At 39.9% G+C, this 27,095-nt stretch overlaps 1 pseudogene; it reads left to right on the top strand.

The window, feature by feature from the left end:
* The first annotated feature begins 319 nt into the window (after nt 1-319).
* Nucleotides 320-21,459, top strand: LOC118551353 (lethal(2) giant larvae protein homolog 1 pseudogene; annotated as a pseudogene).
* The last annotated feature ends 5,636 nt before the right edge of the window (nt 21,460-27,095 follow it).

The raw sequence follows: 27,095 nt of genomic DNA, 5'->3' as shown, positions 1-27,095 counted from the left end.
GAGGCACAAGAAGGCGGTGTTCTTCTGCCTGAGCGAGGACAAGAACATTATCCTGGAGCAGGGAAAGGAGATGCTGGTGGGTGATCTGGGCCAGACTGTAGAAGACAACACCTAGGCCACCTGTCCAGACAGTCCAAATAAGGACTGCCACTCTGCCCCCTCTGATGCAATCTATAAGACCGACGAGACAGGCAGGAGGACCTGGTGTTTGTATCTTCTGAGTTTGAACCCCTTAAGAGCACAGCGATCTATGCCAGCTCTAAGGACACCATCAAGAAGAAGCTGACAGGGATCAATCATGAATTATAACCAAACTACTATGACGAGGTAAGGATCACTGTATCCTAAGCAGAGTAGCTGAAGGGGGGGCAGGCGTGCCATCACCTACCTGGAGGGCAAGCCTTTGTGAGACCCTTCCAGCCCCCTGCCTAGAGCATCTAGCAGCCCCAGACCTGACCTTGGGGATTGCAGACTTTCCCCTTCCTGCCAGACCGGAGGGGCTAGGGGGATCCCAGCAGGGGGAGGGCAATCCCTTCACCCCAGTTGCCAAACAGTCCCTCACACCCTGGCCCTTTCTCTTGTCTCTGTCCCTGCAGTTCTGGCCTTCCCAAACTGCTTCTGATCTTCTGATTCCTCTTGGGTTGAAGTAGGCCAGTTGCCCCCAGGCACCTCAGTTCTGGGGGTGCTGTATTTTTTAATGACACCCTAACACCCCACCTGCACCTCCCCTTTCCCATGCTGCCAACTTCTTCCCACAGTAGTGGCTCTGTGCTTGTCTGTTTTGTTCTGTGTATAAATGGAAAGTTGTAGAGATGACTCCTTCCTTGGGCTGCCTGGTTCCCTTCCCCTTTTCCCCTGGCTGCTGCCACTGGTGGAAGCAGGACTAGGAAGGGACCTTCAATAAAAAAAAAAAAAAAAAAAAAAACCACACACACAACAATACAAAGACTCGCTAATAGGAAAATAAATAAATAAATAAATAATAGTTTTAGTTTCCCAATTTATATAACTTATGCTGTATATTAAGTTCAAAAAAAAGAAATTAAAAATGAGTATATATATATGTTTATATCAGGAGCAAAGCTGTGAGGAAGACTTGTAAAACTTTGGATTTCAGTGGCATTGCCTGATGTCATGTGAATACTTAATAAATACACAATGAGTATTCCTGGTCTTCAACAAGAATGTCTCATTAGGGTGGAAAGGAAGAAAGGGTAGTAAGCATCAGCTTTCATGGAAATCTGAGCTGATTCCCAAAGCCCCAGTTGAAATAGAAACTCATGCCTCCATATTTCCCAGAGTTCCAACTATAGTGAATTATACATAAAAGATGCCCAAGCAAAAACGTGTTGATCTCTACATCTTAGGGGAATGTACACATGGCAATTGTTTTTCTAGAAACTTGACTGATAATATTTTAGATTAAGAGATGGAGATGACCAAAGTAGAAGCTGGGAATTATTTAAATGTTGCTCTGTGGAAGCAGAGCCCCCTGTCCAGAGCGATCAACACTTGCATTAAAAGTCATAAGCTAAGGGGCGCCTGGCTGGCTCAGTTGGTTAAGCGTCTGCCTTTGGCTCAGGTCGTGATCTCGGGGTCCTGGGATTGAGCCCCACATTAGGCTTTCTGCTCATGAAGGAGTCTGCTGCTCCCTCTGCCCCTCCCCCCCACCTTGTGCTTGCTTTCTCTCTCTCTCTCAAATAAATCTTAATTAAAAAAATCATAAGCTAAGAAGACATCAGTCATATAGAAAAAAACTACAGCTAATTCCATGAAACACAGCTACTATTGCTAATATTTATCCTGTTGGAAAGAATTTAGATCCACCATTTTAGCTACACTAACACTGACAGATTAAAGATACAACACACCAAAGTATTTCCTTGGTAAACAGACAAGGACTAGAAAGTCTCTAACCCTCAGTCATAATTCCTTTACATTTCTACAAACTAGACTTGTCTAGTACTGAAAGTCAAATGTTCAAAACTGGAGCTTTACTTTAGTAATCGCTTAATTTTTCACTGTAATGCCTCTTCATGGATGTAAAAATGGATGGATTTCGCTTTAAAAAATACTTCTTTTTTCTTGTAGTTTTTTTTTTCTAACTGCAATTATTTTCGTGTCAGAAATATAATTGTACTCCATATTGAAAGCTAACCCAGTGGGGAAATAATTTTGCACAATTACAGAAAGTTTTAATAAAAGACTGATAAGTAAAGTTTTGAATTTTTAATGCATTCTGCAGGCGGTTGAGTGCCTTTTGCCATCTCTGTCACTTATCATTAAAGCTGTGTGAAAGGGAGGCCCACCTGTTATACTCGACTTGATTGGCGAAAGTGTACCCTGACAAATAAAAGTGAAACAGACAAAAGTCAAAATGAAAAAAAAAAAAAATTAAAAACAGTCACAGTTTCATAGCTAATTTAACATTAATGCCTCCCCTTCACCCAGAAAAATTTCTTTGTATTTAATATTCTGTTCTTACCTACTTATTAGCCTACCATTGTGAGTGTTAAATTCTTGTATAGCACACAGCAATAATTCATTTCTATAAAAGCACATCCCATTTCCAGGGCATGCTTTTTGGCTTAATTTGAAAAAATTACCCTCGTTTGACAGAGAAAACACTTTAAACACGCATAACCTATACATTTATGTGCAAGCGAAATCCGAAGAGTGTAATCTATCTAAGCTTTCTGTGATGAAGGCATCCTGAGAGCCATCCTGTGAGCTGCACTGAATTTCCTCCAAGGCTACAATTTCAAGTCTTCCTACTGGTATATCATGCTAATGTTTGTTTGTTTGATTACCCTAGGTGCTGCCAGACCCTAAACAACCCGCCCAAATCTTCCTCCGTTTCTTCAGGTCAGTGTCCAGCGAGCATCCACAGCCTGCCGGCCTGGGGGTGCTGAGGGCTGCGGATGGAGCCTCGCCGCCCCTCTTCACACCGGCATGGGCAGTCTCGTGGCAAACATCAAACTGTCACTTGGTTTCATGTGTCTGCTGTCTAATAAGTTTATTTTGGATCAGACTGATTCGCCAGCATATGCTCAAGATAAAATGTTCAAATGATGCAAAATGGGATTTTCAAATTATGATCCTGAGCACTTTTTTTTTTCCCCCTTATCCACTTACATGTAATCTAAAAATAAATACCCAGGCTCCACCAGGATGTGACAACTTCAGCAAACAAAATTGAAAATAGCTGCCTTACAGTCGTCTCTCCCTCCAAATGAAACAGGGGAAAATATACCTTTAGAGAAAAATACAGCGCCTGTTAAGGAACAGACGAGCTACTCACAGCAGGTTTGTGAAGAGAGGCACAAGGACATAAACAGCTCAGGATGGGTATCAAGCAAGAAAAAAACCAGCCAGCAATCACTGTGCTGAATCCCGGAAGGGGCGCGGGGAAGTGGTCACAGGTGATTGTCATGTGTGATAATTATTATTACTGTACACCTGCTCCTCCACACTAATTAACTTTGGATATGCAAATCAATCCTATTGCATCATGCCCTGCTCTCCTCCCCTACAGATAAGAAGATGTTCAGCTGCTGGATTTAATTAGGATAATGAACGCCAGGCCCACGGTGGCTTGGCAGGGGAGGTGGGGGGGAAGCTGTGACCGACCTTTTCTCCCAAAACGTTGACATTTTCTAAGGCTTCTGAACACTCGAAGTCACCTCCATGGCTGGGACATTGATAGGAGCGGATTGATGAGGTGTCATGAGAGGAGAGACGCCATGGCCCCAGTGTTTGCTGGGAGAATACAGCAGGTGTTCTGACAAGGACACACACCATCACTGTTATTTGGCAAACAATTCTCTTGATTCACTAAAGTCAAGCATGCCAGCATTTCTTTATAAAAGAAAACAAGGCTGTTTTTCATAACCACCCAAAGGAGAGGTCATCACTAAATTGCATTTCTGAATTACTTTTCATTTCGCATCAATATATTAAAAAGGTTTCTATTATTCCTCTCCCCTCATCCTCCTCCCCTCTGCACCCCTCCAATCCCCCACCCACCCCGCCCTGCCCACATTTCTCGTGGCATGTAAGCCGAAAACATTACGTGACGGTAAGTTAAAAAGGGTTAAGTTTGTTCATATTAATCCCTACAATTCCATTCCTGTAATATAAGGTAAGACAAGGACTTCCGTGATTAAATGGGAAAAGGGCAGAGCAGCGTCTTCTTGTTTGGATATCTGGTCTGCTTGTTTATCAAAAAATTGTTTTCAATTATGTATATATATATATAAAAAGTCTTATTTGAATTTCAAATTCAAAGACATGCATACAAAATAATACCGAGGAACATACACTGTGATACGATTCTCTTTCTCTCTCTCTCTCTCTCTGATCATTTACTCGGCTTTAACTTTTTAGCCATCTGTGTGTAGAGCCTTTCCTGTATTTTCCATTCTGACAATGGAGTTTTATGTAGTCATAAAATAATACCATATTAGATCTCTCTTTTTTTCCTACTCTCTTCTTACTGTGTTAAATTATAATAGAAGAATAACTTTAGGAAACCAGCCAATTTCACAAAGAGGTGAAATAAAAGCCCCTTGGTGTAGCTGAAAAATCAAGCTGATCGAGCCCAAGAAGGCAATGCTAGTCCCATTTCTAAGGTAAAGCAGAAAGTTTCAAAAATTAACCAGGATTTAAAGAAGAAATAATAGGGGATCGTTTTGTTTCTATAATCTTGATAGGTTGCATATTGCATGAAGTTTCATCTAAGAAATCAGAGTTTTGTGATAGGTTACTTTTTTTTTTAATATATATATCCAAGAGATGATCTACTCTTTTTCTTTGAAAAAAAATCTCATTAGTATCACAGGGTATCATAAATACTGTGATACCATGTTGGTAGGCTAGAGATACTTAAATTGACCCTTTCTCCAGTATTTAAAAAATAAAAAATCAGGTAGCCAAACTGGAGAACTCTCAGATAATGTAGAATCTCATCATCTAATGTAAAGGAAAATAACAATTGCATATAAAGGGAAAGACAAGTGTCTTTTTTTTCTCTGTAGTGTTATAAAGTGTTGGAATTACGTAGTCAGTGTTTGTCTCTTATACCAAGATAGTTATTTGAATGCTATAGGTTGCAGCTGGTTGCAATAGTCGTTTTTCTGATCACATCCTTTCATAATGAGGTTTCGACATATACCAACAGTTAACATTTGGCAAGGTACAGCTTTTAGAGATTCTACACATGGACTATATTAGCATGGAGCCGAATGTGTCCTATAAAATGAGTGTGAACATCCTAAGTTTGCTTGTGTGTGTGTGTTTCTTTCTTTTTCCAGATCAATCACTTTGCCATTTGCTTCTTAATCACTACTTTACTTAGACTATCTCTGCAATTACTAGTATCAGTCCTTTCCCCTTCTTGCTCCTTCCTTTTCTCCCACACGTGGTTTCTCTTAAGCTTTGTACCTTCGGTCACAAGGCTCCCACCGTATCTAGAACCATTTGGGGCAGCTCTGTCTCTTTCTTGCTTCAGTATTCATTTCTCTGTGAAAGCCTGCGCTGCTGATTTCATTAAGAATATTCGCAAGTACGTTGGCATTTTTATTACAACCTTTATTTGTTGTCAGTCTCAGTACTAGCGAATAAGAGCTGTTGAACCAAGAACCTAGACTCAGCATTTTGGGGGAGGCAGTTTTTGACCACGGAGAGAAGAGCAGGGGCATTTAAGACTCCTTCCTTCCCTGGCTCAGACAACTCCAGCCCCAGACCCCTGAGACACGGGGGCGCTGGCTCTTTCACCCATCCATGTGCTCGGTGCAAAAGGCAGAAAAGGTCAACTCTGTCCCAGCCTCACTGCACGAAATTATGGTAGAAATTCACATATAGAGAAAAGATTTAATGAAATCAGAATTTAAGGAATTAGGACTCAAAAAAAGTCTGACTCACTAGTCACAGCATTAATTTGGAAGATCTACTTAGACTCCTCATTCTTCGATCAGTTTCATCTTGCTGGCTGTGTGTCCTTGGACAAGTTCTTTTCCTGAGGTTCATCATTTCATTTATAAAATGAGGATAATAGTAGTACCCCACAGATTAGTAGTGAAGATTAAATGGGATAATAAGTAAGTTATATTGGTTTGCAGTGCTCAGCTCGTAATATATGTAAAAAAACACTGCCAGAGATTATACTAGCTAGAAAGTTGGATACAAAGAGAAAAATGGAATACTAGGACCCTGTGACCTTTGCACATGTACTTTGTCTGAATTTCAGAGCATATTCTTAAATGCTTCAATTTGAGAATTTGAGAACATGTCTACAGAACTTCATGAGTAGAAATCTTTGAGTATTCTAGACACTTTTCATATATAATTTAAGCTCAGTAATACAGCCTATTGTTTGCTTTGATTTTTATTTTCACTATCTGACCAAGTAAAGCAGAAACAGATGGCTTTTCTGACTTACATTATTTTAAGCCGCAAATACGTTGCCCACTTTTGAGCCTATGTGGTTAATCTGAAATCTGTCACACAATAAAATTAAACATTCCCTATTTTAAGGGGGAGGCAGCATGGATTAAACAAGAGTCCGAAGCCTTGGGCTCTCTCATCCTGGCTTAGCTCTGAACGTACTACGTGACCTCTTATGAATCACTTCACCTTGCTGAATCTCAACTTACTCATCCATGAGGTAAGTTCAACTATATCGGGGTTTCTCAGTCTTCAGTGTGCATACTAATCACCTCAGGATTCTAATAAAGGGAAGAGTCTCATCAGCAGCCTGGGGTGGGGCCAGTGATAGTGCATTTCTAACCAAACTCCCAGGTGAGGCCAGGGCTCCCGGTCCCCAGACTTCACTCTGAATAATAGCCAAGAGCTGGATACATTCTTGGACAAATGCTGCATAGTTTGCGATTTCTATACGCATATTCACGAACAAGCATGTCACGATGGCCCCAAAAGGGATCCAGCACAATCCCTAATGTGAGGAGAGTACTTTCCAGTCAGCAGTGTGTTCCCATCCTCTTAGTCATCGCAGCGTTTCAGCCTAAACTCAGAAAAGTTGAATCACTGTCTCGAGATCACACAGTCATATTGCCAATACGTGGGAAACCCGGGATCGAACGCAGAGCCTTATCTCCAGCCAGCTGTGTTCACATAACCACGGCGTCTTCCACGGTCCCCTTTGTGTCCACCAGGCCCCAGAAGGCACGAGGCCTAACAACACCTGACGACATCATTTAGTGTCATCCACAGCCATGTATTTATGTGTCTCTTTAAAGTTACCTGAATATCGATAAAATCTAGGGGTTACCGGTTAGAGCCGACTTAAGACTTCGTTTTCTTCCGCATCTTTCCATTATTTTTCTGCTGCCTCCTACTCATCAAGTACAGAAAAGCCTCTCAGGCCAGCATGTACATTTCCAGTTTCAACTGCTACAGAACACGAGTTCTAGATCTTAAAGGCCAAAAAGCATCTATTTGACTAAAGAGCTATAAGGCAGCCATAAAAATTATGGATCACAGAAATAAGCAATTAGTGTTATCTTCAATTGCTTTATTGGCAGTATTCACTCGTTAGAATAGAGGCAGCCGTAAAACAGATTGCAACATACTGTATAACAGCATATGGGATTTTACATTATAATGCTATTCTCTGCCAAGAAGTCATATTTTCATTTGAATGCATGGAACAGATTATCACAGGGTTTCCAGCATTAGAAGTGGATGACCCTCACTTTTTTTTGTAGTTGTTGTTAAAAGGCAATTCCTGAGGTTATGACTAAATCAAAATACGTACAACGGCTAATCGGCCTGTGCTACGTGCTTACATCCCGGGCCCCTGGAAACTGGGCATGGCATGGAGCTACGGCAGATAATAAAGTCAATCTCTAACGTGGTGGATGGAGGGAGAGTTGAGGGTTTGCCAGTCTTCCAAACCAGCTGGCTCCAATTCTAGAGGAAGCTGCTCACCCGCCCATCTCATCACAGCTGAAGTGCCACAAAAGACACCACGAGCACTGGGGATGGAAATAAAACAATAGGAATAATAATACGAGATAGATAGAACAGGATCTCTGCTTAGCACTGGGAGATGTTCTCCAGACATCCACTCTGCCACTTTACAAAATGTGTGTGAGCATGTTTATACGTTGCAGATAACCTATGTGCACACCTTCAAATACATAGACCCTGGAACGTGTTTCAGCAGGCCAAGCTCTCAGGAATCACCCACAGGCCAAGAGTCGAAGAGTTTCCCCCGTCCTTTGCACATTTGACGAGGTCCAATGTGGCACACCTGGAAATGCGGCTAAATGCCCACTCTCCTGTTTCAAGTTGGAAAAGGAGTAGGGAAAAGTACATCGAACAGATTCTCTTTCCAAGATCAGCCTGTGATATAGCAAATGAAAGGCTTTGAAAGGCAGGATTGCTGAAAAGGAAGCTTGTGTGGTTTCAAATTAGAAGTCATATTGTTGCACTCACAGTTGATCAAATAAATATTAATCACCAAATGTATTTATGTCACTTCTCACGCAATTGCAATATATTTCAAATGTGTTTTTAAATGGTGGATAAAACACACTGGGAGGGCAAAAAAAAAAAATCTCCTTTTACAGAACCTTAGATACTAGGCAGCTAGAGGCATATGTAGTAATTTACCAGAACAAAGGAATATGTTTGAATTCGTTTCTGTGTGTTTTCTGCTATTTATTCAAATCTAGTATAATCCAAATAATTTGATAGTCTTCAGAATCTGAGTACAATGATATCATGTTAAAAGTAAACTTTAATCTAACATAATGTTACAATGAATTAGTGTATTCACTTAAGTAATTTTTTCTAGTCTTAAGTCTGTAGAAATTATAAAACTGTAGAAAAATTAATTGTAATGGAAATTCTCATAATTTTCGAAAAAGATTATCCTAAATGATTACAAACGCAGTTAAATGCAACCAAATGATGCAAAACAAAGTATAGAAAAGCTGCTGCTTTCGATATCCCTTGGTTACTTGGAGTAACATCTTCAGTCCTTAATTTCCAAATTTGTATGTTTAAGGACTCCTCCCTTTCTTCATAAAGGGAGTTGGTGAAAAGAATAATCAGACTAAAAATGCAAGCGTGTTGCAACCTAATCTTGCCTGTGCTATGTAGTAGCCCCCACGGCTTGTGTATATTGATATACCGTTTAAATTCTGCGTTAGCTGTCATGGATTCATTTGTAAAGTTGCATAATGACCATAATGCCTATAGCCTCCTTCCAAATCGAGCTTGAAAAAATTTTTAAGGTATTTCTCAAGTGGTTAGAGTGATTTCTCATGAATGAGTACCTTGTCTTCTTTTTAGAGTAAGAAAAGTTGGTAGTTTTCCAGGAGCCAAATAAGGGGGCCCATGACAAACTCAAAATGAAAACAGGAACCAAGACAGTGGCTAGTTTATGCCTTTAGAAAATGCATGCTGACAGACTGAGGGTGTTCACCAATGTATAACATACAGTGAAACATCTGCCTTTTGGTTCAATAGTATTTTCCTCAATAGCCCACCAATTTTCTTAATTTGGCAGCTGTGGCCTTGTGATTGAGGCGACCTTATTATATAGAAATGTTGAGAAGCAAGCTGTTCCTTGGGTCTGTAAAGTAGCAAACTCAAGGGATTACATATTTTTAAAATGTCAATGAGCATGTGAATGTGTGTGTGTGTGTGTGTGTGCGTGTGTGTGCGTTTCACCAAAGAGGGTCTCACTGAGTCAGACAACAGTGACACCGAAAGTTAAATGGAGAAAATGTTTTTTAATATATTTATCTTGTTATGCAGTAATGTTACTCAATTCAGCATTGTTCAAAACAAACCAATGATGAATAATATCTTGTTATATAATGACTAGTTTTTCCTTTCCTTGCAATAAAGTAAAGCATTTAAGAAAAAAAAAAAAAAAACACAAGCATCTCAAATAGCCTCTGCTTTGCTGCAAAAATAGACTGTGATGAGAGTAACTCTTCCAATCAATTATGCAGCATGGTTTTAAGTGAGGAAAAATTTCAACATACGTATCACTTCAAAATATATACAGCATGTATCTATATGTACAAACTGCGTAAATTTTGAAGGGCTACGAAGCATATATTTTGCTACACCAAAGCTCTGACTGTTAAATTGATTGCAAGAAAACTATAATTTCTTTTGCTGAAAAACTTGAGCAATATGAATCTTACTGGGATTATTTAAACTCAGTGGTGTGTGTATACATCTATATGTGTGTGGGTATAAACAACAGGATTTCTACAAATTCTCTTCAGTAGGCGCAGAAGCAACTTCTCTAACTAAAATATTGCTCTGAAATTGTCTCCTTTAAAAATGACGATAGTAAATGAACATACTTCAGATTCCACAGTCGATACATATGGACCCTGAACCTGACACCCACAGGGGGGTCACTTAATGTCATTCACTCCCTTTATATACACGCAGGGTTCATTAATGGTCTCCCTTTAAGAGCACCCTTTTAAAAGAATGATCTGCCACATTAGCCAGAGCAATGTGACTTAGACTTTTACATATATACATATACATACATACATATATGGGTTTTTTTTTCATTTTGGCTGAATTCAAGAACGAGTCTGTAGGCTAAAAGAATTGATCTGTCACAAAGCAACAGATTGCAGTTAGAGACTGCCAACAAATCATAAGCAACAGTAGGTAATGACTAATTGTAACAGGAATGAGGGAACAGAGGGTGGGGACTGTTTCAGAAAAGGTAATGGAAAAAATGATCTTTCTCAAAAGAAATCAAACATTTTTGTTTTGATATTTGTTGTTGTTAAATCAAATAACAAGCACAGAACCTCTGCTCTTCTCAATAGTTCCTAGTGATGCTGATCAATTTGACAATTTCTAAGAGATTTGTGATTTCCCATCACAGGTTGTTTTTTCTGTTCTTTTATTCCTATTAATACTATTCTTTGACACAGTTTTGAGGTTTCTCAATGAATTACTATTTTAATACACTCTTTGGAGCTATACAATCTAAGACTTACAGAAAACCTTGACTATGACTTTCACTTTGTGGTAATGAATATACAACACTATCTTAAAAAAAAAAAAAAAAAGAAAAAGGAAAGGAAAGGGATTTATGAAGATTTACAAGGTCCAAGAAATAGAATGGCAAGAACAATCATATCCATCTTTTTTACTGATTAAATATTGCAATTTTTAATTAGCTATTCAATCTTACTTCCTCAGATTTTCACAAAATACTTCTAATTATCAACGTACACAAACATAAATTTGTTTACAGTAGAAACTTAACCTTCTAAAACTTTAATTTATGAAATTACTTGGAGCTTGAGGTGCTTAAAGATATTAAACCCTGCACTAAGTTCAAATGCTTTGGGGACATTCTGTAAGTTTTGCTTCATTGCAACAACAATTAACAAGATTTTCTTTTTTTTTTTTTAAAGATTTTATTTATTTATTTGACAGAGAGAGAGAGAGCGAGAGCAGGAACACAAGCAGGGGGAGTGGGAGAGGGAGAAGCAGGCTTCCCGCCGAACAGGGAGCCCGATGTGGGACTCGATCCCAGGACCCTGGGATCATGACCTGAGCCGAAGGCAGACGCTTAATGACTGAGCCACCCAGGCGCCCAACAATTAACAAGATTTTCTGTGTAGTTGAAACACAAGAATTTTGTGGCTCCCTGTGACTGCAGAGATTACAAAGCATATTGGGTCAAGTATAATATATTTTTAGAGATCATCTATTTTGTTTAACCTTAAATTTTTAATTTCAACCGATAAAGTGCAGCAGGATTGCCCATATACATATTCGAAAAGTAAAAAAGAACGATTTCCTTAATTGATGTTGTAGGCTAGTTACCCCAATCGTTAGGTGATACAACCTATTTTGTCTCACTGATATTCTAATATCTAAATCCTCTGCTTTCTACAACATGTCTAGAATTCATGTCTATTTAATAACTACATCCAACATTCTTTGCCTCTTCATTACTCAAAGAAGAAATAAATAAAGGAAGCTAAGGACTACCCTTCTTTCTTAAGTCAACATTGATAGATGTCCCCAAAATTGTTTCTCAACAAACTCAACTCTTCCTCTGCTGGAAAAGAGAAGAGCTGTTCCAGAATGTCAAATTCAAAAAAAATTAGCCATTAAAGTAGAGACATAGAAAAGAGAAAGTAATGTTTGCAGAAACAAATATCAGAACCAAATTAGATGGGAGGAGGATGAAAAATAATGATGAACAATAAACTATAGATCATTGAAGCAGCACACATGAGGGAAGGGAAGGAACTAAGGGCACATGAGATGCCATGAGGACAGCAGGAACCTTATGAGAGGGACCAGAAACAAAAAATACTAACAGGAAAAATGTAAAGCTTTGACAAAGAGAAGTAAACCCATATCTGAAACCCATGAAACACTAATAGAAAATCAGAATTATACTCTGCTAAATTTTAAATAAATTTTCCCTCTATTGTGCCTCTATCGTGTTCTGATTCTTTAATACTAATAAATAGCTCAGCCTAAATCCAAGTCAGTAGGAATCACAGGCTTGGAATTTCCCATCTATACATATAATTGGTATGCACCTAAACTATTCTTCTGTTTCCAAGTATCAGGATATTTTGGGGGAAAAAAAAAAAGCAAAACATCAGCATATTGATAACTGAAAGTCTGCTAAAGCTATTCATATTTACCATAAAACTGTTTGAATCTCCCAAGGGGTAAACTAGAGATGAGTTCATGCTCCAGATTTCAACACAAGTGCATCAATCTCCCATTATCACCTGTAGTCTTTACATCCAAACACAGAGCGAGGGCCTAGCCGCTCGACAGTAGTAATCCACTCTGGCCAGCACTCACATTTCAGGGGGGTGCTTACGGACTGCTAGCACATAGAGCCAAATGCCAGGGTTACAGACAGTGCTCAGTTCACCAGATACAACAGAAACACCACCAGTAATTTTCAAGGACTGATGAAACACCCCCTGAGGTGGACCCATGCAATCATTCATTCATTCAGTAAATGAATCATTTGTTTATTCATTCTTTCATTAAATACTTATCAAACACCTACCTACCATGTTCCTGATACCATACAATCCTATACCCTTACGTCTTAACACTGTAAATATCAAACATATATTAGTGAAAATAATACAGTTCACAGCAATACCAATTATAAAACTTGAATTAGCACCTCTCTTCCCCACATTCTGATTATGCCCGGCCTTTCACGTGGGTCTTGTTTATAACTATTTGATACATTTGAGTCAATTCAGGTAGATCCTCTGCTCATACAGAAATACTTTGTTTAATAGTCGCTATAACGTAAGCTTACATGAAACATTTTTATCTTAAAATAAAAATATTCCTGGAAATATTTCACCTTAATATGAGTGAAATCACTTCTCAACCCCTCCACCAAAGGAAAGAAAGGCAAGCATGAAAACATTGGATATTGGGATAGAGTAAGGCGCTGGAAAAGGGAGATGGAGGTACAGGAAACCAGGCATGACACCCCCATTTCATGATGGTGTCCAGGGCTAGCTTCACTTCCGCTCCAGGATGCATAAATTAAACGAATTCAGAACTAAGTGAGTTGGTTATTCATCTTACTTGTCTTGACCAAGTTGCAAAGAGAGATTTCCCATAATTTCATTCAGTAATTTGAAGTCTAATCCTTTCAACTGATGAATTTATAGATTTCAACCAAAATGAACAATCTCTGCTTTTGTTTTTTGTTTCCAGACACCTCTGTGTCACCAAAATGCAGGCCCAGATTATGCACTGCCCAATGTATGCCCTTCTTTCCGTTTTCTCTAAGTTTACTATTATCTTTTGAGGTGTTTTAACCAGACTGCATGTTCTGTTACATAGAGATTCAAGTTCATATGTACAAATATATATCACATATTTCCAATATATATTAAAATCACTATTCATATATACACCCACAACAGAATGTTTTCCTCACAAAATTAACTTAGAGCAATTGTAAGAGTTTGGTCAACATCATTATTCCATGTGTTAAAATAAATAGGTAACTGATGTACTTTCTACCCATAATAACTCAACTACGAGCACAATTTATGGCAGATTTTGGCTAATAAACTCGAAAATGACACATACTTAGCAGAAACCTGACTATAGTAATTATTTAATGTAAATTAAGAATTAGCACTTTAGCCAATTTTTTTTTTCTAAAATGAACTTGTTTGTAAACGTTGGTAGTCGATTAAATAATTGTTTTTAAAAAATGACCGTTTCTTTGGAAGGCCCATGTAAAAACAAAACAAAACAAATCTCAGATTTAATCGCTGTAGGCCAAAATTTGAACTTTCCTTCGGGCTGTGCAGATTCAGACAGGATCATGACATAACTGAGGATTTACTGGGAAAAATTTTCCAACCAACCCCCAACTGTTCCCTTATTTACCATCTCAAAATCAGAGCTGGTGATTTCTAAGGACAGGGAAAAGTGGGTGAGGGCCCCCAGGTTGCTATTGAGAGTAATTCTCACAGGATTCTTAGGTGTGCCCTCGGTTTTTTCAGAGGGGACAGTGGCTCTTGGGCCAAATTTTGTATGCATGTGGTTCCTCCCAGTTTACACCACAGCACATTCGACTTCTCTACGGAGCTGTCCTTAGCCACTGCGACCTCGGTTCCTGCAGGTGACAGTATGGCTTTCTGCTGATTTATTAAAAATCTCCCATGTTATGGCTCCCGTGTACTCTCTGGAGTGTGATCATGTGACCAGTATAATCACAATCTGTCTCCCCGCTAACATTTCTCTACTTTGGTTATTTGTTTGATAAAGTGAGGAGCTTCCCTTTTGTTGCCCTTCATCAGAGCTTAATGTCTTTACTTTGGGATCAATATACTTTATGAATAATTTTATTTCCTTCTATTTTTATGGTCTTTTCTCCTCATTATCATACTGAGTTTATTAGCTGGTGCTGTCAGTATCTCTACCCTGTCATATGTTCCTGAGGTACAGTAAATATCACTTGTGTTGTAATTAATATGCACACCCTCTGCAGTAATTAAAGTACAGACCCCTTCAACCAGCTGAGCTTCCTACACTAATTCCACCTTATCTTCATAATGAACTTATTGTAATCTGAAACTACTACTGAATATTGTTCAGTAAGGCTAGAAGAATGAAATCTAACGAGATGCAATAATATTTGTGAACATGTTAATATAAAAAATGAATTTAATTAGTCTAAATCTAATTAAATTTCCCATACAATTAAAAGCCTCCCCTTCCTTCCATTTTTTAACATCTAACAAATGCCACATTATTGCCCTTTCAGTTATTTCTACAGAGCAGCAGACTGGACAAGAGCTTTTTTTCCCCCCCTAGAAGATACACACAGAAAAGCCTATAGGAAGCAAACATTGGACAGTGACATAGCAGGGAAATAGCTGAGTCCCTTTGAGGAACTACTATCTAAAATAGAAGACTTGCAAGAATTGGACAAATCAAAAATCCGACCTTTCTTAAAAAAAAAAAAAAAAAAAAAAACTTGAGCAAAATAGTTTCTCAAATTTATCAAAAAATCTGTGAATCAAAAAATATGTCTTAAAAATGCCTAATGCCATATGTACATCGCAAGGGGCACTAAGGCACAGTCCCTGTCCCCAGGGAGCTTATATTTTAATGAAAGAAAGACATATTTCAACTCTGCACATATTTATTGGGCATCTTCTAGAAATAATGGAGACAGTGCGTGTCACAGAATCTCTAAGCAGGATGGAAAAGGAAAAGTCTAGCACTGAACTTGCACCTTGAGAGACAGGGGAGAGCACATTTGGGGCAGGACACTAGCTGTTGCTGTATGGATTCAGTTTTGCTGGAGAAAAAAAGTCTGTGTAAGTTAGGAAAAAAATAGACACAAAAGACTAAATCAAGATACATGATTGGCACAAAGGAGGAACATGGTGAGGAACTGCATGCACATTTAATAGTACACTTACATTGTCAGGAAACATTTCAACAAGAAAAGTGAGTGCGAGAAGTACGGGGCTGCACTAGGCAGGCAAACAAGCCCTCAAACTGGGTGAAGGGTCAGGCATGGCCACAGCAGTGCCAATCAGTGGGATGACTGCAAGGTGGAAAGATGTTACCAAGAGGGTAGAGCCCTGCTTTTTTAATTATTCACAGTAATGACTTGGATCTTGGAAGGAAAGAAATCATTTCCAAGACTGTAGATGAAAGTAAATTAGCAGGCAGCACAGCATTAAGTACCAGTAACACACACACACACACACACACACACACACACACACACACACACACATAAATATATCATCTTGAGAATTTAGAAGTGGTTTAGTGGTCAAAGCACTTGTCAATGAGGACAACACATTTACTCCCACAGTTGTTTTCTTGTCTGTTTGTTTTTTAAACTACCCCGGCTGATGAGAGATTTATAAAACATGTTAATGAATGGATCACTTGGAAGGAAGCTACCAAGTTATGTCATTCCTCCAGAAGTAGAATCTAACCTCCACCATTCCTTGGCACGTGTTCTGGCATTCTCAGGGCAATGATGGATCGGCTCCCCAAGAAAAAGCAACATCTACTCTTCTACTAGACTTGATATGAATTCAGTTGGGAAAGAACAAGAAGCATTTAGAGCAGCGTCCATGCAATAGTCTCTGCAAAATTATCAGTGAGCTTGCTTTTAGACATGAAATGTCCCGTGGCAACAGTGCCTATCCCCGTGCCTCAACTACCCCTGCTAACACCACACATGATTCTTACCCCGCCCTGCCCCCTATTTGGTCTTGAGCTTCTACTTCAAAATTGCACTTTTTTCTTAATGCATTAAGTACACAGAAGTTTGAAAACCTAGAATCATCTCATGCCATCCCCTAATATAATCAAATGAAGACAATTTAAATTGTATGTAAATTACACCAGTCAGAAGGCAAAGAGTTCTGGGCACCTGGGTGGCTCAGTTGGTTGAGCAACTGCCTTCAGCTCAGGTCCTGATCCTGGAGTCCTGGGATCGAGTCCCGCATCAGGCTCCCTGCTCAGCGGGGAGTCTGCTTCTCCCTCTGACCCTCCCCCCTCTCATGCTCTCTCTCTCTCTCAAATAAATAAATAAAATCTTAAAAAAAAAAAAAGAAGGCAAAGAGTTCTGAGTAGAAACCTGACAGTCTAGGAAGTTATCCCAAAAAGCAAACTTCTAAGAACTCTTTGCAACAAAGAGCTTCAGTGATGAAAACAAATAATATGTGGAAATGTATTGCTACAGCTATGCATTGCAAATCAAAGGAACTAAAATAAAGTTAGGCATTCTCTAGAAGAGTGCTCACTATATTTTAAGGAAGATTTAAATGTGCTTCAAAAGGGCAGCATGGAGAAAATGGAATGATACTGATACCAAAAATAAATTACAAAGAAAATTTGGGCTGTTTTGCTGTTAAAAAATAAAACTAAAACATGTTGACATCTACCTGATATCAAATATGTTAACGTTGATCCTGACTATCAAAGGGAACCTATGCCTATGTAGAAGGAAATCTGGTAGGAATGAATGGAGATCCTAGAAGATATACTCTTAAAATTTCTGATTGAGAAAGTTTTGGTTATGCCACTGAAAATCAGTGAATCCAGAATGTCAACCCATTATTAGAGAAGTCAAGAGAAGTCAAGAAGTGGGTGTACATGTCTGTGTCTGTGTATGTATGCATTTGGATATACGAGAAAGCAAAAACTGGAGCTCGGAAAATTAAGTAACGTGACATTTCCTTCAGTAAGCTCTACCAAACTATTAACTGAAAATAGAATAATTTATCTTAATTTACATTTGTTCATCTTTAAGCTTTATGTTCAGTTCACTATAGGAGCTGAACCTGATGTTGAAGAATGGTCTCAAAGGGCAGGAAAAGTTCTAAAATTTTAAGCAAGTGTTGCTCATAAGTCTGTCTGCATTTCTGAAAATTGTTCGTGTGAAGGATGGGCTTGGCTTTGTAGCAAATATTTTGTGACTCATGATTTATTTTGCATACTCAGCATAGTTTGGGAGCAATGCTAATGTTTATGGATTATTGCACTAACTTGGAAATTATAGTGTAGTATTTGTAATTCAATAGGAGCTTTCTTAGAAAGCAGATGTACTTATATTTGCTCATTGGTGAGGTTAGTGACAAAGTCTAGGAACCAAAGTGGAAGACAGATGTCAACTCTATGCAGGATTTTTGCACCTGTGATGTGTGTGTGTGTGTGTAGGGGGGTCAATTCCAAACTTCTATTTGGTGATATGCTCTTGATTCAGTAACAGCTTGTAGGCAGGCTGTGTTCATAGGGAAATGTCATTAAGAAAGGTTTCTGGGGCACCTGGGTGGCTCAGTTGGTTAAGCATCTGCCTTCGGCTCAGGTCATGATCTCAGGGTCCTGGGATAGAGCCCCACATCAGTCTCTGTGCTTAGCAGGGAGTCTGCTTCTCCCTCTCCCTCTGCTCATGCTCTCTCTCTCACTTGCTCACTCTCTCTCAAATAAATAAAGAAAATCTTTAAAAAAAAAAAAAAGAAAGATTTCATCATGAGCCTCCTGGTGTCTTCTCTAGCTCCTCTCATCAGTTTGTTTACGTACTGGACCATCAATCCCTTAACATCACCCAGTTGAAACAAAGAATAAAACATGACAACTTAATGATAAACAAGATGGAAAACAGAACATGCTAGGATGCTTACCTGAAAAACTTTCTTAAAGGAAACCACTGATGATGAAAAGAAAGTTTAAAAACTGGGAAAGTTAAAGCTATTCTCATTCTGTGTGTGTACTGTATGTATATATACACAGTATACATACTCGCATTTAAAATACATTCTTTGATAATTTAATACTACTGACATTGGTATAAAACACAAATAGCAACATTTCTCTCTCCCTTCTTTCCAGAACTACTGAGGTGAGTTTGATAATGTACATAAAACCTTTTAATCTACTGAATGTTAGAACTGTCATAATTTTCTTCTGTAGTTATCACTTTCCTTTGGTCATAAAAACCCTAATTGTATTATAAGGTGTCAAAGCAAAACCAAAAACTCCAATTTGCCTTCCTTTCTTTCCCAGGCTTAACTGAATGGGATTCTAAAATTAAATTTCACTGGTTTGCAAAACTCTCCTCTCAAATTAACACGGAAGTGATTGAAGGCATTTTTAGGTACACCTGCTCAACTATTTTAATAAGAAAATGACTTAGAAATTGGTAGATATAACACTATTGTGGGTACAAACTAAGCCATGTCTCACAGTACAGATAGCTCAGGGAGAATCCATCTTGAATACTTCGATTCCTCTGACTTATCTTTGTACCTAGCTTCTGTTTCAGATAAAGACTTATGCCCAAATGCTCACTGGATGCCCAGCATGTTTGCTTGTGGCAGCTAAATAACGTATGGAGAAATGATAGAGTTAAAATCTAGAAAAATTATTCTCCTGTATATATTCAGCATTAAGACAGAGATACCCATTGGCAGTTACCTGCTTGGCCCATTTCGCCAAGGTCCCCGCCAAGCTGTGGGCCCATGTTGTAAGCTCTGGCGAGTTGCAGCACCCCCAGGGGGCCTGCAGTGCCTCCAGCTGGTCCATCACCAGGGGCCAGAATCTGGCCCAGGAGCCATGGTGGTGAGGTCGCTGCTGACCTACAATGAGGACCGCACAGTGCAGTTCTGGGAGGTCCCCAGCCATGGCACTGTGGCCACTCTGCAAGCTTAGCAGAGCTGTCCTCTTCCAGGCCGACTGCATGCATGTCAGTAGGCCAGCCCATTGGCCTGGCAAACACGCCAACAGGCTAGGAGACGACTGGTCACCCTTCTGCAGGACGGGCTGCTTGGACATCAACAGCCACGATCCAGTCCTGTCCGTGGAGAAGGTGGCACTCTGCAAGGACGCAGCTCAGATGGTGGTGGTTGGCACTGCGGGCCAGGTGCTGATGCTGGAGCTAAGCAACGTGGCATCAGAGCAGGTGGTCAGCACGACCTCCTCCAGGACTGCGAGGGCTTCACATGGAAGGGCCAGGAGTGGCTGAGCTCTCACCCTCTGGCTTCCAGCCCCATGTGCTGGTTCAGTGCCTGCCGCCAGCTGCTGTCACATCCATCATGCTCCATTTCGAGAGAAGCCTTAGGAGCCTTGCAGCCTTTTGCATCAGTCATGGCTATGGCCTCTTCAACTACCAGTGCAAGAGCCCTGTGCTGGCCAAATGCACCCTTCAGACCCAACAATCCCTGGGGCTGTGCTCCCAGGCGAAGTTGCTCACTGTGCCAGTCTTTCCCACGCAACTGTTCATCCGGAAGAGCCGCGTCTCAGGCAAGAAGCGGCAGCTAATGCTCACGGCAAGTTGCGGGAGGCCCCCGCGTGGAGCAGGCCTGCCCCGAGGACGAGGAGATGATGATGCCCGTGCAGCCCCGCATCGAGCCCTGCTGGCTGAACACTCCCTATCCAGCACTATGTGCTGCCTCCGCTTCCTGACACGTTCCTTGGATATGCAGCCCGCCTCAGACCTCCGTGTGGCACGAACTCGGGCTCCATGTTTGCCTACGTAATTGCTGTGCGAACAGCGAGAACAAGGCGGGAACGGTGGGAGGAGCAGGCAAGGAGATGCAACTGACACACTGCGCGCCCGCCTTGGCTTCGCGGTGCAGTACGTGCGCGGCCACGTGCTGCCTGCACTCTATGAGTGGCCTTGCGGGACCTGGTGCAGCTGCCTGACTTGCAGGGCGACCATGCCTTGCACACTGCCTCTGAGGAGCAGTTCAAGGTGTTCACAATGCCCAAGGTGAGCGCAGAGATCAAGGTCAAGCTGATGACCACAAGGGCTGTTGCCCGCACAAAATAGCACTGGTTACGTTGCCACTGTGGCCTATAAGGGCTATACCAAGACCTGCCAGGCCTGCCTCACCAACCTGAGTGACATCCACATCTTCTCTGTGCCTGGCCTGCGATCCCAGAACCACTATTCCTGCATCTGGAAGGAGAACGTCAGCGTCATTTCCCTCTGTGTCTTCACATGGCCGAGTCGGGGCTTTTACCTGATGTTCCCAGTCGAAATTTGAACGCTTCTCCTTAAGTGCCCAGAACATCGCAGAGCTGCTCACCTATCTGGACACTAGCAGGCTGCATGATACCGCCCATGCCAGCTGCAGGTTCCCAGGGTCACCCAAGCTGAGCCAGGCCAATGGGACTCTGGGCATCATGGTGGCCCCATGAATCTGCCATGGGAGCCCTGGTCTTGTCTGCAGCAAGGGAACAGACACCCTAGAGCCACCAGAGGCCATCCTCTTGCACATGTCCATGGACTTGGCCACCAGTGACTACACCACGCTGGACCCAACAGGAGATGGTAGGATAAAGGACGTGAAAGATTTCCTGGGCTCCTCAGAGGATTCTGAGAAGAATCTGGGGAACCTAATGTAAGAAGAGGCTCAAGCCTGCATCATGTTGGTCAAATGAGGAAGGCCAGAACTCCCAGCCACCTGCCCTGCTGGGAGCTGGGATCCAGCATCCCTGGCTCCTGCCTGTCCCTTCACTTGGACCAATACCTGCTAATCTGTGGGCTCTGGTGGGATCTGCCCACCTTGGCCTCAGGGTGTGGGCCCAGTACTCAGCCCAGAGCCTCTGGGGTGCATTCAGACTGGCCCCTTCAGATTGGCTACCCTGGGGGCCCCGTGCCACAGGAAGAGGAGAGCTGAGGCTAGCAGCCATGCCATCTCCTATTCCACACACCATTCTTCCCACCTTCCTTTGCAAAGAGTATTTTTCTAATGCCTGTGCTGGGCTGGACAGTCATTTCTAAAACTATTTTGATACTTGCTCCTGAGCCAGCTGCCTCCCACATCCAGCCTGTGCATGAGTGCACCCGGTATGTACATATACATATATGTGACTGGGAGTACGGCAGGGCACACAGGTCTAGGACCTGGGCCGGTGTGGGGGTGGAGGGCAGGATAGGTTTCCCTTAGACTGTACCTTGGGGTTTTTTTTTCCCCCTTTTATTTTGTTAAAATTTGAGTTTTAATGTCAAAAATACTGATTTTTTAATATTGAAAATGGAAGCATGTAATGACTCTTAAGGGGGGGGGAAAAAAGACAAGAGTGCCAATAGAATGAGCCAGAACAAATAGTTTAGTTATGATTTTTACATTCCATGATTCTCTCTACCTAGCATTGCTACCCGGAATGTTGTTGAAGCCATGGGAAAGGAATCAGATACTTATTTTTAGCTAAAACATTATGCAGTTTAGGCCTGAATTTCATAAGTGATAAGGTTACCCATGTGCCTTTGAGAAAATGCTGAGAAACTTCCCTCGGCCTCAGACAGAAAATATAAGTTGTGAACTTCTTTAATGGCTGTGCCTTCCAAAGTAGAACAAAGGGAAAGAGTTATTGAGGTAACTAAAACAAAGCAAGAAATACTGCAGAAAAGGAGAAAAATATTTTTCCCCAGGTCTGAATCTAGCAGCTCAGAACACATGAAGGAGATGAATGAACTGAAAAGGTATTTGCAGCTGAAGAGATAGTTGCTGAGCCATTATTTCTTGTGATGCTATGAGATATTTATAACAACAAAAAAACCTCTTGAAAATAAAATCAGCACCCAGTTTCTCAGCAACAAACAACCTTCAGATTCCAGTAGCAATATTATACCTTAAACACTAGTTCATGTTTAAATATTTTAATAATGACTTAAATAAAAATTTGTGTTTTCTATATCAGCTGTGTCTATATTCAGATGCTATTTTCAGAATATTTCCTTTAATAACCTTCTTTTCCCATATCTATAATAATAAAGATAAACTTGGAGCAAAATATTTTCTTTTTGGACTGCTTCCTTATCCTAAAACTCTAATCAAATCATAATATTTAAAAACTTTTAAGTTTTACATGTGCTACTTAATTTTTTAAAGGAAAATATTAAAAGTATATTTTTAGAAGTCAAAATTTTTGTAATCCAAAGGGCATTATGGAGTCCAGTTTGAAAACATGCTCTGCTACGTTTCCAATTTAAAAAAATAGTAATATACATACAGTGCTTGACATCTCCCTTTGTGAGGTGTAAGTTCCAGAAAGCAGGCAACATTACTGAAACATCTGTTATTTCACATTTTCCACTAAATGGCTTTCCTGGTCACATGATCACAAGAAATTACCACCATGCTTGTAGTCATTAGAGATATTGTAGTTTATACGACTGGCTTTCAGTTCTCCTACTCTGTTGGTATTGGTACATACAAAGTGAAAGAGGTGAAGGATGCTGTTCAGGTGTATCAAGTGATATCGTGTTGGCCTGAAATATATCATGTATCTCCCGAAGCTCTTGGACTCGAGATATTCTTTTCATGTAAACTAAAACAAAACCCATTTAGTTGTAACCCTCATGCAACACTTTGCTAAAATCAAATCTGAGATGTATTCTTTTTCAAATAAGACTTTGTCTTCTATGCCATATCAAAGCAACTTGTTGACAAGTGAAAAGTAAATTATACATGTGGTAAGTTTTATCTTGGTTTGCTTTCGGGGATTGCTTTTGTGTGTGTGTTTGTTTTTCTTTGTTTCAGTTTGTTTGTTTTGTTGTTGTTGTTATATGATGCCAAACAGTTGATTTCATAGATTAATTTTTTGTCGTGGTAGTGACTTAATTAGACAGGTTCTTTAATTTGCCGATGCTTAGTACACAATCTTATAGACACAGCCTAAATGAGGGCTTTGCACGTTAAAGGATATACACTTAGGAGAAACGCAATACAAAACTGAGTAGAAATTGAGAGTTTCCGAAATAATCTATACTGACTTCTGATTCCAAATCCACTTCTAAATTTTTTTCGTATTTCACGACACGTTCCTTAAAACAACAACAACAACAAAAAAGGCAAAAAAGAGTGTTCTCTAAGAACATTACATTGCATAGCTTAAAAACTAACATTGAATTCACTATGGTGATTTTATTTTTCATAAGTAGCCACAACACCTCCCTCCCGCATGCTTATCTTAGATGTAACTTTGACACTACCCCCGACAAGAGATGAGGTCTGCGTGCCCTCTCTTAAAAGTGGGCTGGCTTTGTGGCCGTTTCCTCTAACAGAGTGTGGCTAAGTTGCTAAAGGCCATGAAGCTTCTGCTTTGTTAACTAAAATACTTGTTCTTAAAAGCTTGTACAAAGCCCCGTTGCACAGAGGCCACTCTGCTGTGAAGGAGCCGAAACCCACCCAAAAGGAGAAACCGCATGGAGGTCGTGAGATGACAAGGGGAGAGAGCAATGTCTAGGAGCCCCCAGCTGCTGGGGCCTCTCACTTTTCTAGGTCTGGCCACCATATGACTGCAACCCCAAGAGAGACCCTGGGCCACAACTATCCGGCCAAAGCCCTTCCAAATTCCCACCCGCAGAACCCAGGAGAAATAAAACAATGGCTGTTTTAAAGCCCAAAGTTTAGAGAAATCAATATATTGTAGATCATGTATTAAACAAATGTTTGTTGAATGTCTACTCTGTGCCAGGCAATATCCTGAGTACTGAATCCTGCAAAGATTTTTGTGCCCCCCAAAAGTTTAATTAATCCCTTCATCCTCTGTGTTTCCATGGCTCTCTTTAGATAAGTAAAATAGCACTTATTTCTTTTGTCCATATTGTGTAAGTTGTATACATGTTTGATTACAAACCTCTGAATTCAGGATCTGGGTCTCAGTAAATTTTGTTTCCCTCTGTAGTGTTCTAAAGTGCACACAAATGTTCAGTGATCGATATACAGCACCTATCTGGATAAGAAAATTCAATGCAGGGAAATGACATCATTATCCCCCATGGTACAAATGAAAAGCTAATAAAGGTTTTAATGCATAACTTCTTTAAAATAGCTGAAGCTTTCAACTGGAGGAAAAAGAAGTACTTTTTAACACATTTGAATATGTGATCTTTATTATTAAGCTACTTATTGAAGCAGTCAAAAAAAAAAAAAGCCTTTTTCAAATACTCCTAGTCATTAGTAAATAAGCTTTATGTTTTTAAAATAACTATCCCTTAAACTAGTTTTGTTTCATTTGTCAATTAGTGTGTTTCCACAGTTCTAGATTATTTTGTTCTAATTGTAGCCTAAAAACGGGCCTTGGATAGGATGAAAAAGTACGGAGTGTCCCAGACCTCCTAGTTACGATCTTCCTTCCTACCACTAGTCTATGCTGTTGCACTAAGTACAGAATGCTCATTCAGTGTCCACAGGCATGTTACAAGGATCACTTTTGCCTAAGATTTTTAGCTCAAATGGAAAAAAGTCAAATGCCTGATTGTTTCCTCCAATTAGAAGCAAACAATTTAAAAACAATTCTTTTCACAAAAATATTTTTTTAATTCATAAATTTAAGTATTTAAAATTTGTCAATGCAGGAAAAAAAAATCTCTTCTGGGGGAAGGGGGACCTCCCTTTCTAATTTTGAATAGAGAAGCAATCCAATCCTCATAGCTATACATTTCTAAAATGTTCAGTTTTTGCTACTTTCTTCTGGTCCTCTATCCCAGTTTAATCTATATTTAATGATCAAATGAGTTTCCAAATCCCATGAATTCTACCTCAGCACTGCTTTCCCTACCTTAGCCCATTTTCTCCCCTTTCTGTTTGTATAATTCAGAACCTTAATGTCTGGAAATTGAATAATATTGCAGGCAAATATTAGAAGGACTTGACTTTTTGAAGCCCTGTGCTAAGGGCTTCGTAGATGCTACCCTGTTTAAACCTCACATCAACGTGATGAAATGGATTCTAAAATTACTCCTGTTTAACCCATGAGGAAGCCATGGAGGACTTGAGAACTAAGTAATTCGTCCAAGGTCATAGTCAGTAGTGGTGGAACCCAACATGCAAATTAGAGAGTGGGACCCAAAGCCCAGGGTTCTAATCTACTTCTCTGACTTGTGGCTAGAAGGGACTTTAAAATCTAGTCCACTCGTCGTCTGATGCTTCATGTTCCTTTGACATTCCTGCCAAGTTGTCAGCAGCCTATGTTGGAACGTCTCCAGTAACTGTCATAATGGTCTCCTCTCTTTCAATTCCAACTCAACCTCTGTTCTGTACCGGATTGTTACCAAAAGGTTTTTTGTCATAATCTCCCCTGTGTTCAGATAAACATCTCACATTTCTAAACAAAGCAACTATGATCACTTCAAATATCCTAAACTCCCTCTACACCTATTCATCCTCTTCAATTCACAACTTGTGTCCAGAATCCTACTTCTATGGTGTCCTCATAGGGATAATATGCTATTTCCTCCATTCTAGAATATGGTCCTCACTGACGCTATCTCAACATACCCATATTCTTATCTTTCAAGAGTCTCTTAAAATTGACACAACTTTTGCCACACATTGTTTTCTATGGTCTGTCATAACTACATGTCTGACAAAATTCAGAAACCAGCAGCTCTGACTTCGCCTGTTCTCCCGACTGATCTATCAGCTATTTGAAAATAGTCACAGTTTTGTCTTAATGTCCCTTTAAAACACTTGCAGTGTTTTATTGTAAAATATCAAGAAATATTCGATGGGTACATGCATACATGGATAGATGGATCAAAGCATTAAACACAAAACAAGTTCCATTGTTTCTGCACGTATAAAGTAATGTTTCAAAAATGTTTGAATTCAAATGACTGGCTCTTAATAAAGCCTTTAGAAACCCTCACACTTGTTACTAATTCAACCAAGTGTTGTCACTGCACTTAACAGGTCTTTAATTAATAGAACCAAATATTTGGCCTGATTTAAAGACTAGTTCTTCAAAATAGTTTTTGACAAAACCATGCTTGATTAAGTTTATTGGTTCAATTCATTTGATTTGGTATAAAGCAAACATCTTATGAACCTTAACACTATCATCTGTTCAACATTTTATTATTTACAAATATAGAATACACACCTATTATTATAAACTGAAATACCAAGGGTAAACTGAAGGTCATCAGGGGTCATACACAGTGACAAAGAGGAAGAAAAGTGAGCATTACTCTTTAACTATAATTTGTGGTAATTTGCATTTGTAAAGATAATAGTCAATAGAAATAGTCAATATGTGTGTATGTGTGTCTTTCTTTCTTAAAGAAA

This window comes from Halichoerus grypus, chromosome 10 (assembly GCF_964656455.1).
Source record: "Halichoerus grypus chromosome 10, mHalGry1.hap1.1, whole genome shotgun sequence".
NCBI lineage: Eukaryota > Metazoa > Chordata > Mammalia > Carnivora > Phocidae > Halichoerus > Halichoerus grypus.
This window is presented reverse-complemented; position numbering and strand designations above follow the sequence as displayed.